This window comes from Euprymna scolopes, chromosome 44, assembly GCF_053919585.1.
Source record: "Euprymna scolopes isolate OS-2025 chromosome 44, ASM5391958v1, whole genome shotgun sequence".
In the NCBI taxonomy this organism is placed as follows: Eukaryota; Metazoa; Mollusca; class Cephalopoda; order Sepiida; family Sepiolidae; genus Euprymna; species Euprymna scolopes.
This window is the reverse complement of record NC_136525.1, coordinates 25,201,950-25,210,719: the sequence shown is the minus strand read 5'-3', so window position 1 is coordinate 25,210,719 and position 8,770 is coordinate 25,201,950. Positions and strand designations below refer to the sequence as shown.

Below are 8,770 nucleotides of genomic sequence, written 5' to 3'. Positions count from 1 at the left end.
CTGCACATGCGCAAACGTGTTAATTTTCAAGTTTAATGTGCATGTGTCGTTAGCTCAGATGTAAGCAAATACCACTAGAGAGCCACATGTTTTGCCTGATGACACTCGAGTCATATATATTTTTTAAACTTTAGAAATCACTACTATATATATTGGGTACAATATAATAATCAATAGAACATTGTCTATAATAATAAATACGAATCTGCATAAATCAAAATATCATATTTAAGCGTATTTTACAACTGAGCAACGCCGGATGGCATGCTAGTATATATAAATAAACCGGACTTCCTGTTAAATAGAATTAATATATTTCAAAACTTTTGCTTAAATAAAATGTGCCTGATAATCCATTATTAATGTGTGTGTGTGTATGTATTATATATATATATATATATTATATATATATATATTATATATATATGCGCTGCTGATGATTCTTGTTTATAATTGGCTGTTATATTTTGCATACAATTCCTGCCCATTTGATTTTTCTGCAAAATACTAAATTTTATTTTAATATCTTTGGCTTTTGATTGTGATTCTTGTAAATAAACTTTTAAAAAATGTTAAGAGGGTTAATTATCGTGTTTAGTGGCGGACTCTCATTCGGTTTTGATATGTTAAAATTAAAAAAAAAAAAAAATGAAGAATGCAAAACAAAACAAGAAAAACATCTGAAAATGCATACTGATCTAATTTTCGAGGAATAGGCTCTTTTTCTGCTCTTAGCAAACTAAAATACAAAAAAAAGAAACCTGGTAATTTTGCCGGCAGCTCGGTCAACAAACTCGGTCTATAAATCAATTTTAGAATGTTTTAGAAATCAAAGGAGACTACGCAATTTGACTACCAAAATGTTTTTTGTTTTTGTTCAGTCTTGTAATAACTGCAAAATATTAATCGCTAAGAATCATTAAATTTGATGTTCTTAGTTTTAAAAAAATAACTACTTGATCAATTGATATGATTTTTAGAATGACATTTTCATTCCGTGACTGGTACGCATATCATGAAGATTTTTCTGCATGTTTTATTTAATTAGGTTGAATTCTGAATAAGAATTCAGTTTTTGTTTTGTAAACTACTTACCTGTCGGTACATCTTCAAAAATCCAACAATGACTTTGCTTCTTCCAGACTTTCAGGTATGGTTCAATTCGACCCCAAGAGGTCAGCACTTCCAGGCTTTACTTTCTCTCTTTCAGAACGGGTTAGTTAATTGCTAATCGCCTTAAGCGCCCATGGAGCTGCTCAGGTATTTTTTGCATGTTACTTAGTGCGCTGACGTTTCAAAATGCCACCGTAACATTCATGCCGAAAGCTCCCTTTTTCGTTAATCACTACATTAAGATAGAAGGGGGGCGCCATTTTCTCCGAATTACTCCACTTACACTTGATTCTAACCTTTTAATCCTGCGTGTTTGGCAGCAAGTAGCATTTTTGAGTCTTTGAGGATTGAAACCTAATCTCCTGATCCATTTGTGAACATGTTAACCATTATGCCAAATAAGCACACAATTTACATCTCACAAATGAAGATGCTTATTCAAATTTTGTAAGTTTTTAAAAATAAAGTAACATCAGATCCTATTTTAGTCACGAAAATTATTTAGCATCAAGTTGGCTTGGAAAGTTTAAAGAACAATTTTAAAATAATAATAATAAATATGAAGATCTGAAATCCGAATTAGACTATGTAAAAAAAAGTCGAGGTGGTTCCATTGTAATTGGGACGCTTTGAGCCATAACGAAAAGTCACTATATAAAATGGTTTAAACAGATTGAGCAGACGATTTCTTTGCCAGTTCTGCAAAATGCTTGCCTGTCAAGAACGGTGAAATTGTTATGTGTTTGAATGTCTAAAGGCAAAAGAATTCATTTGATGTTAAAAAAATGTTTAAACCCAACTAAAATTATCAATAAAATAAAATATCGTAATTTTTTTAATACAAAATGTTAGTAAAAGTAAGGATTGATCTATACTATATTCTCACCCAATTCTATGATTAATTATTCTTCATAATCGTTAGTAAAGAAAAGCGAAACATGCAAAAAACATACGTAATAAAAAAAAAAAACAACATAATCAATTGTAATGAATATTTTGCGATATATACACATTGTGCAGATATAGTTATTCTGATTTAATTTGAAAAAAGCAAATATTAGCTTCACCAGAAACAAGTCCAATTGTGATTCAAGATAAATCAATAGAAATAAAAGATTGCATATACATAGATAGGACGCAATGAACTGATAAGAAATAGACATCGACAAGGCAAAGAATTTATTAACAAGAATATACATTTACTGTAAACCCAATAAATATTTCCTATTGCATTTTTTAAACTTGTACAAAGAAACCATTTCAATATTCATAACCTTTGAAAATTTCATTTAACTTCTTACATATCAAAAAAAAAAAATTTTTTTAAATAAAAATTTTTTTAAATAAAAATTTTTTTAAATAAAAATTTTTTTAAATAAAAATTTTTTTAAATAAAAATTTTTTTAAATAAAAATTTTTTTAAATAAAAATTTTTTTAAATAAAAATTTTTTTAAATAAAAATTTTTTTAAATAAAAATTTTTTTAAATAAAAATTTTTTTAAATAAAAATTTTTTTAAATAAAAATTTTTTTAAATAAAAATTTTTTTAAATAAAAATTTTTTTAAATAAAAATTTTTTTAAATAAAAATTTTTTTAAATAAAAATTTTTTTAAATAAAAATTTTTTTAAATAAAAATTTTTTTAAATAAAAATTTTTTTAAATAAAAATTTTTTTAAATAAAAATTTTTTTAAATAAAAATTTTTTTAAATAAAAATTTTTTTAAATAAAAATTTTTTTAAATAAAAATTTTTTTAAATAAAAATTTTTTTAAATAAAAATTTTTTTAAATAAAAATTTTTTTAAATAAAAATTTTTTTAAATAAAAATTTTTTTAAATAAAAATTTTTTTAAATAAAAATTTTTTTAAATAAAAATTTTTTTAAATAAAAATTTTTTTAAATAAAAATTTTTTTAAATAAAAATTTTTTTAAATAAAAATACTCCTTAATTTAGTTTTAGCAAAAGGAGAACGATTTGCCTTCTATTTTTAATGAAATATCCACGTTTTAGTAAAAAAAAAAAAAAATGATTGATTGGTATTTATTCCACGTTTTAGTAAAAAAAAAAATGATTGATTGGTATTTATTATTGAAAACCTTTTTTGAATACAAAATTATTTTTCTGAAATTGGATTTTAAAATTACTGTATAATTTGAGCATTCAATTATTAATTGAACCAAAATTTCATGAAACTATAACAAATTGATGTTGCATTAATTTTGTTTTAATCTCTATTTCTACAATGGTTAAATGGGTTTTTAAAATTTATACTCTTTAAATAAGTTTTAACGATGTTTAAGCTAAAAATGATATTCGAATGAGCAGTTAAAATGCTTCTAAATCTGTTTCAAATTTCAAAAGGTCACAAAGTAATTTATTTTATTTCAAATATTAACAACAGATTCAAATTACTGACTTGCTTATGTAAAAACAGAAAGGCATTAAGGTAGATTTAACTTCGTAATTGAATTATTTTTTTAATAGGATTAAATAAATTTAAAGATGTTAATTTAGTTTGCTTGAAGCATTGTCAAGTGTGTATATAAAGGAAATTTAAATTTATAGAAGGCATTACAATGAAGACTTGTAATAGATAGACACAAACTGAAACAAATTAGGATATAGAATAGCGGAACAAACTATGTAGAATCACCTGTATTAATGCAATATATATGCTTTTTTATATATATATATATATATATATATATATAATACAAACTTTTGAAATCGTGTATATATATGTATATATATATATATGTATATATATATATATATATATACACACATACATACGTATGAATATATATACACACACACACACACACACATATATATACACACATACATATGTATGAATATATATAGACACACATACATATGTATGAATATATATAGACACACATACATACGTATGAATATATATAGACATACACACACACACACACATATATATATATATATATATACACACACACATGATGATTGCTGCATCTTTCCAGATGATCACCGGCACATTGAGTTCTCCCAATCTTGTCCTCCATGCCATCTCAGATGACAGATAAAAGATTTCAAGTAACATCTGACATCGTTGTTAAAGTGACAAGCGCTTGTGCCACTCTCTAAGTCTCAGCAACAATAACAAATCATTGCAAGATGACTGGTAATTGCTTTGACCGTAGATTTCTTGTAAAAGTTGTTCTTTCATAGAAGGATTGCCTTCACCACGGCTTACAGGAGCTCCTTCTACCCCGCTAATGTCATTTACCCATGACTGGGACTTAGGTAGCTGGACACCAGAACATGGTCCACACGCTGGTGAATGCCATAGTCAACAGGGTCTAAGCTCCTCTGAAGATTTCTGTCAGGGTTACCTCACCCTTAACCTTTGGTTCAAAAACCTTATCCCACAACGCAGTGGGGATTCAGTTTCTGCCGCTGAACACTCGCCATTCACCAGAGCACCGTTAGCGTGGCAGAACTCACAACGTGCACGTGGGGATGATTAGATTGGGAGAAGCTATATATGACGCTAGAACATTTGTGCGCTTTCGACACACGCCCGCACCAATCCTTGAGCTCCATATATATATATATATATATATTACACCACACATTTTTATATACATATATATATGTATATATATATATACATTCACACACACACACACACATATATATATATATATATATATATATATAATGTAGATATTGTTTATTTGTTTTTGTTAGCGATACTTCTTGAATTAATTCAATTATTTATATGAAAGTGCATTTTTACTTAAATACGAGTTGGGAATAATTTTCCCTTTGACCAATTTGGTACCACCGAATGGGGAACGGCATATGTATTGTTTTTAAAATATATAAATATATTATATAACTAGTATTATATTTTAAACACGCATACACACACACATAATGTTAACATTACATTGTGTTCTTACACATTTTGGTCTGATGGAAGTATGATGGTATTTTTGGAAAAATTTCCTTCAAATATGTTTCTGATTTCAGTTTTAAAGGCGAACACATTTCTGATGAAAGGAAATGTTCCCAAAATATCTTTACTCTTATATAAAAGTTATGTTGTGTGAGTTCCTTCCTCATAGGTTCCGAAACGGCTGAGCCTATCTTTTGCAAATTTCACACAAACCTAATTTGTTTGTCTGGCAGTGTTCTTACAGAAATTCATCCCATAAGTATCGAAAATCAAAAAAAAAAAAAAAAACAGTCCTGAAAATAGTATTTCTTTCTTATAGATAAAAAAACAAAGATTTTTATATGGGAATATTTTACGTTACACCAACCAAGGGAAATAATAAAATCTTAAATAATTTCTTTTTAAAGACACAGAATTATTGCCATCTGGAGATATAACTCATTGGTAAAGCATTCGACTAAAGATCGAATGATCTCCTATTCAAGCCGGGGTGTACCTCACCATTTTATTTATTTTTTTTTTTTTATGAGTTCAATTTACGATAAAGGGAGAGGTACCATTTAAAATCACCACAAATCATTTCTTCTTTGCATATTTTAAAACTAAACATTAATCAGATGTGATATTGCCAACAAACACTGAATTTGAACGACATTATCATTATTTTTCATTATCTTATTTTTCTTGCGAATTAGTTCACTAGACAAATTATTCCTCGTAATATATAATACTCAATAGAAGATTGATTCTATAATAATATATACACAATCTGCATGAATTAAAATATGTTTAAGCGTATTCTACGACCGGTCAACGCCAGGCGTCTAGCTAATTATACAATATAGACTTCCATCTGACCATGTTGATGCAAGTAAGACTACAATGTATTTATAACAAACTATCTTGCATTAATAAAGGTGAATCAGCAAAGCTTATTCCACCATTTTGTCTTAATTCGCTCTAGTTCGTGTTTATCCCTTACACCTCTGCATTGCATTGCCTTCTATAAATTTAAATTTATATATAAAAAAGAATGTTTCGTTTTATTTTATGCTATATAATTGATTAATAGTAAATAAAAGAATATTTAATGTACAATTATCAAAGTTATGTTGATACGAGAAACACATACACACATAGTATACTTTTATTAATAAATATTAATCTGTCATTGTAACAAAAAATTAAAATATGGCACGGCTGGCAAAATAACTGGGTGTTCCTTATTTTAGTGAAACTGGCAGAAACGTTCATTCGTTTTTTTTTTTCTCAATTGATTTAGTAGATGCAATAGTGGCACTTTCTAAAAAATTGTTTTTAGTTGCTTTTGCACGCATGAACCATAATACTTGGCTTCTTTTTTTTTTATAAACTTCAATTCTAACCGAAAATGAAATGACTTTTGAATTGATAGTTTCAAACAATCGTTCCCCAAAACCATGGCGTGTGCTGCGGAATGATTACCGGTGTGAGACAAAGGTACTTGTACAGTTTAATCAAGACATTAAAAAATGAAAATATCGAAAAAAAAAAAAAAAAAGTTATATTGTACGTATCCGTTTTGGACTGAAGATCTCAAAAAAAATTTTTTCATTTAATTTGATCGAGTAGTTTTTTTTTTTTAATTTTTTTACAGCGGAAATTTTTTTTACAGCGGAATTTTTTTTTACAGCGGAAATGAGAGCGGGTTGAAGTCGGCTATTATGGAAATTTTTAACACGCCACGGGGAGATAACTTTATGTAAAGCGCCGACACTCCCTCCCCATCTTTATTACTAGCTTTTCTTCCTAAAAATCTAGCTTTTTCGCTGTGCTGTAAAAAAAAAAAAAAAAAAAAAAAAAAAAAAAAAATCTACTTGATGAAATTGAGTGAAATTTTTTTTTGGAGGACTTTGTTCCATAACGCATGCGTACAATATAACCTTTTTCGATATTTTCATTTTTTAATATCTTGATTAAACTGTAAAAGTACTGAATAATTTATAGATGGAAGTTACAAGTTGTTACAGGTGAAAAACAGCTTCCATATCAACCGTCAATCGTTATTTATATAATACTGATGTTTAAATATAAAAAAGAAATAAAACGTATAATCGTTTGTTTAAATTATTGGATATTTTGAACTTAAACCATTGGTAAATATCGTGATGTTTTTTTTATCATCTATCTCGTTTACAATATTTACAAATTCTTTGTAGATAATCTTTTGTCTAATATTTACGTATTAAGGTTTTAACCGGGGGGGGGATATGGAAGAATACTGGTATGACTTATTTATATGATTAAAAGATTTTCCTTATGTGATCTTTATCTTTTATTATTAAAAGAAAAGGCTTTTTAAGTAAAATATATTATCTTTTTTGTGTGATAGGTTTGCTGCGAAAATTTATGGAGCCCAATTTGCCACCATATAAAAAAAAGGTTGGGAAAACCACTGTTTTCAAATTTTGCACAAACATGCAGCCCATTTCTTTTATGCCGTATATATGAGTTATATACGGCATAATCACATTGACATCGGGTTCTTGTTAGATCACCAAAGTTAAGCAACATTGAACCTGACCAGTACTGGATAGGCGACCATTTGGGAATACTGTACGTAGGAGAAAACGTCGACACTTCTGACAGCTCCTGCATCCCACCTAACATCCGGTTATCACAACTCTGTCCTGCTGCTGGATCGAGCTGGTTGGGACAAAGACATGCATTGCATAAAGGGGAAATGATATGAGAATGAGATGATGAATGTGAGTCTTAAAGACAGATTTCGTTGTGATGACCTTAGAGAAATATAAGGTTTTGGATTTGTCCGAAAGACACATATAGATGACATCTTATTTAAATAAAAGTTTGAAAAATGTTTTGTATTGGTTTTAGCACTCAAAAACTATATAGGTCGGTAGAAAATTAAATTTTATTAAATTTATTTGTTGTATATTTTCTTTGTTTTCAATTTCTCGTTCGATAATCATACTACATGATTGTTAAAATTTCCAGTTAAAATTAAAGGTTATAAGTCAAGGCCAATTGTTATAGTTCGTTTGTGTACGAAACTAAATGAAAACGCTATGTATTTTAACTGTGCCCCTATTGTACGAAACACTTAAAAATAACCTGGTTTTACAGTAGCTTTCATTTTCAGCTTCACTTCTACAAAAAAAAACCCTTGTTATCCAAATGCACTGTCGTTATCTCCTTAAAAAAAGCCAAAATAGAATCCAACTGTAATGATAATAATAAAAAAAAATTACAAGAAAAAAAAGATCGATTATTCTTATAGCAGACACCATTTTTAACTTTTTTATTACATTTTTTTCTCAAAAGACAAAAAAAAAAAAAATACCCAAAAAACTGCTATTTCCCCAGTTTTTTTTTGTTTTTAATTCTTACTGGTTGTTTTTACTGTTTATAAAAATAAAAAAAAATTCCAGCATAAAAAAAAACTAAAAATGTTCAATTATTTTTCACGTGATTTTTTTTTTTTTTTTTTTTTTTTTTTTTTTTTTTTTTTTTGTTTATTTGGTTTAACATATATATATATATTTGGTACAAGTGCACTTTAATTCGCTGGAAGTATTTTTGTGTTCATTTTTCGGAAGAGTTATACAAGTAAAAAGGAAAGACAATCTAAAATTTATGCTTGTTTTCTAACCAAACATTTCTTGTAATTCAAAACATGTTCAATAAAACAACGAAGAACACAACAACAACAG

The 8,770-nt window shown here is 27.3% G+C and overlaps 1 long non-coding RNA gene across 1 annotated transcript; it reads left to right on the top strand.

Moving 5' to 3' along the window:
- Positions 1-3,180: 3,180 nt before the first annotated feature.
- Positions 3,181-8,519, top strand: LOC145268742 (uncharacterized). The gene is made up of 2 exons (XR_013864918.1): positions 3,181-7,927; positions 8,067-8,519. It is a non-coding gene; the product is annotated as an uncharacterized LOC145268742 (long non-coding RNA).
- The last annotated feature ends 251 nt before the right edge of the window (positions 8,520-8,770 follow it).